General features: G+C 30.9%; 1 long non-coding RNA gene across 1 annotated transcript in view; it reads right to left on the reverse strand.

Annotated features, from left to right (window-relative positions):
• Positions 1-4079, reverse strand: part of LOC149527660 (uncharacterized) — a 20629-nt gene extending 16550 nt beyond the window's left edge. The window contains exon 1 of the long non-coding RNA XR_016350732.1: positions 4008-4079. This is a non-coding gene — a long non-coding RNA (uncharacterized LOC149527660). The remainder of the gene's footprint in view (positions 1-4007) is intronic.
• Between the last annotated feature and the right edge of the window lie 288 nt (positions 4080-4367).

Here is a 4367-nt window from a genome sequence, read left to right on the forward strand (position 1 = left end):
CATTGAAAAATTTTATAATTTCATCAGTAAAGACATAAATTGGCAATTGATTTACCAACTCAATTCATTCGATAATTCATCATCTTTCCATCAGCATTTATGGGTATCTTTTATTCGTAATTTGTCAATATTTTGCCTAACATTGAAAATTTGTAAAAAATTTTGTTGATCTCCTTGTTTGTGATTCCATTGATAATTTTGTCAATAATTTCGTCAAAATTTCCAATAAATTATTTTACCCTGCCGAGATGGAAATTTAACTATTTTCAATAGATTTTGGACCAATTTTGTATGAATATTGGACACAATTTGATGATTTTTTTTTCCTTCTTTCAATGAAACTTTAACCACCTTTGGATGGATTTTTTTTCAATAATAAAATATTATTTCATATTTCTGACAGATTCATGGGTCTTTTTCATTGAATTATTTTGTACAAAGTTTAAAGTTTTTTTGATGAAATTATTTATTCTGACCGAATACTATTACACTAAACTTTTTTGATGAAATTTTGCACGACTAATTATGCCAAAGATTCTTTGGAAAGCCCACTTTCCAATGGATTTTCAACAAAAAAAATCCAGAAGGAAATATTGTATTACATTGTAATATCAAGAAGGCGACCTTAAGTCAAGAGACTAATCGGTGCAAGACCATGTTATGAAGAAATTAGTTTTTCTTACGATTATTAAGCAAACATTACACTTATTCCCACCATTGCCAATACAATGCCCCACGAGGCAAGGGAAAATTGTTGGCATTAGTGGGGTATCAATTCAAAAGGTACTCACTTGTTTGTGAAATTCGTAGGGTGAGCGTAATTGGGCCAGATCAATGACTCAATTGAATTAAATGGATTTGGGTAAAATAAGTGATCTAATTGGTTTATTAGGTATATTGGTTCAAAAAATTTAGTTTATTAGTTTTTGATTGGTTTCGATTTTACAATTTTTAGATCGAACCATCAAAAGACCAAACTAGTATTTCTATATTATATATATATATATGTAATATATATAATATTATATATTATTTTAAATTTATATAAAATATATATTTTCATTACTAATTTTTATTCATATTTTATAATTATGGATGAAGTTTATTAAATTTAATATTATAATTTGTAAAAAAAGATAAAATTTTAATCTTTTTGATTTAAATTCAAACTGATTTAACTAATTATATGTTTGAACGGTGTCATCGATTTTTTAAAAATATTTATCCATTTGGTCTTTTGGTATGACGGATCAACCAATCAAATAGTCCAATTACTCACCCTTAAAATTTGCAATCAAAGCCCTTGAATTTGGTCAAAACGCAACCAATTTGTGAAAAAGATTTCTCAAAAACCATGCAAATATATAGATGTTCAGGACAACTTTTGGACCTAATTCCACTTGGTTCTGTAGATGATCTTGTGATATATTTATTAATACATTAGTTTTTTAAAGTTGACAACTATCAAAGCCTCTCTTATACCTAATGGATATGTTGCCTTTCTTTGATGCTAATAATGAAGCCTGTAATAGGTAGTTTTACTCTTAAGAAATTTCATATGCGAAGGGCGTAAAGATAGTACACAAAGCAAATAATGTTAATTACAAATCAATATCTTTCAAGCTTTAATTAAGAGAACCCTTAACTTTTGAGTAACACCTATTATTTGCTTAAATTGGCCTATATATATGTCTACAATGTAGAGATCGATTTTCAATCACAACTTGTCATGCATTTAGTTAATCGATAATTTAGCAACAAAATTTGTCGATGGTAAATGATCGATAATTTGATGGCTGCAATAAATAAGAAAGGTCAAAGATTGCCTGACAACCGCTTCTCGGTATTTACTAACATCATGGAAATATTGATGAAATTTCGATGAATAAATCAGTCAATAATGCAATGATGTTATCACGGAAGCTTTGTTGGTTTATTCTTTTAGAATTTGCTGAGTTTACTAATTGTTTTCGTCAGCAATAACATTTTTAATATTGACAGAGAATTCATCATATGTTAAAATATAGGGAGCAGATCGGGCTCTTCCCCCCATTTGCCTTACTACTTTTCTCTTTTTTTTTGTCTCTATTTTCTCTCTTCCCCCTACCCTACTGCTGGTGACCCCTTTTTAACTCAAATTGACCTCCCTTCACAACCACACTCCCTCATTAAGACCCACCCTCCCCTCAAGATTGACAATGGAATTTGTATTGTCAATTATAGACTTGATCAAATAGTTTTGAAACATGTTTGTAGAGATAAGACACGATCATATTTGACTATAGGTATAGTTTCCATTTTCCATCTTTTTAAGTCCAATTCACCCCCTTTAGAAATTTTGGCACTTATTCATTGAACTAACACTTCTAACAATTGGTAACAAAGCTTAGTCTCAATCTTGTAGGTCTAACAGCCTTTGTGTAATGATCCTTGTTAGCTCTAAGAGGCAAAAAGAGATAGAAATCAAGTGCGTAAAACCAAGAGGAATAATTTGAAGATCGAATGCTTTCTGGACACACAAAATGAAAATGGGTGACTTCTTTTTCAAAAACCTCTTTATGCTTTCAAATTAAGAAATTCGCTCAAGATTATTTGATTTAGCTTATTTTCTAAAGGTTGTTGTATCTTTGATTGAAAATCTTAGTTGCATAATTCTCTCTTGAGCTTATTACAAATTTTGATTATGCAAAATTGATTTAAGTGTGATAAATGTTACAAATTGCATGATCTTAGAAAAAGATGAAGCATGAAGATTAAAACTTTGCACTTGAATAATTATCCTTTTCCCTATTGATTTTGTTTGATATTAAAATTTTTTTGATAAATTCACTACAAAACCAAAAGGTATTACGAGGGAAAGTTTTTCGGTAATACATAATATTCCATAGGTATCATGTTCACCACTGATTTAGAGATGGAATATTCCTTAACGGGATGGTTGGAAAAAGACGTCGGTAATGCAAATCCGTTGGTAACGAAATTTGCCATCATTAAATTGCCAACCAAATTTTTGGACTAGTTCCATCGGTAAAAAGTGGGTTCTATAGTAAAAATTTTCGTCGTACTAGTTAAATTCATTGGAATTTTCATTTGTAATTAATGAAGAAATAATCCATCGAAAATTTCATTAGTAATTACGAAGGAATTGCTGATAAGTACTATGGATTATCGACAAAACCAGCTTTGAAGTTGCAGGCCGTATCCATTAGCAGTTCTAATTTCATCTTAATCCATCATTATTGCTATGAACTCTGTTGGTAATTCCATCAATAATTGATGAAATTTGTCATAATAATAAACTCCATCAACAATTCCTTGGTAATACAAACAGTGCAGTTTTTTTTTATTTTGGGAATTAAATTTGTCTAGTTTATAATAAAATTATGATATGATGTGTTATGCATAAAAGCAAACATATAACAAACAAATATGCACATAGAAAATATGAAAATCTAATAGAGATTGTTATTAATAAAATATTCAAATGTAAAAATCTAATAATAATCTAAATATTCTGTTGAAAATCTCACTAAGGGTTGGGGTGGTTGTTGTTATGGTGGATGTGAAAAGGCCTGGACTCATCTAGTGAGGCCACGATCTCCTTGAGCCAATCACATCATCAACAAACCTTTAATATCAGTGAAACCTATCCATAGGTCTTCACATCTCTAAGCAATGTTGATATCCTTTGCGCTCAAGACAGGAGTTGGCATAGGGGGGTGTATCGTTTGGTCCACAAGCAGACTCAGATATTGCAATTACGGCAGAAGCCTCGAAGAAGGGACTTGGGGCACCAATTCATGTATTTAAGTCCAAGTACTCATCGTCTTTCCAATGCCTTGGTCCATGCCTTGGTATAAACTTCGGTGGCTCAACAACTCGCACCGTACTTTTCATATTGCCGAAAGCTTATGATTCCTACAAAAAGAAAGCAAGTAAAGTTCTTAAGATATTTAATTGGTAAGCAGCATATATATTGAAAACATATAAACACACGTATTACTTACAAAAAAATCTAGGACTTGTTGTCCATAAATTCCTGGACACCCTTTGCCGCTTGTGAGTGTATTCGAAGAGGTAGAGATATAACTTGTCACTTTTTCCTCTTCTTGTAAGCTAAAAAGTGAAAAAATACATATACACATCATTAAAAGTATTGCAATCGTTAATTAACATAAAGAATTGTATTATTAAATTGATGATTTATGTAATATATATAAATTAAAAACATACCATCCTCTTCTGTAAAAGGCGAAAGGTAAGGAACCACAGGTATGTTTTGCCATGCTACTATCCATTTCTGTGAGGTGGTTCTGCTTTGCCTTGCGTGAGCATGCCTACCACTCCAAGTTGGCCATACTTGATCA

This window comes from Theobroma umbraticum, unplaced genomic scaffold (assembly GCF_002168275.2).
Source record: "Theobroma umbraticum cultivar Fairchild unplaced genomic scaffold, ASM216827v3 scaffold_44.0, whole genome shotgun sequence".
NCBI lineage: Eukaryota > Viridiplantae > Streptophyta > Magnoliopsida > Malvales > Malvaceae > Theobroma > Theobroma umbraticum.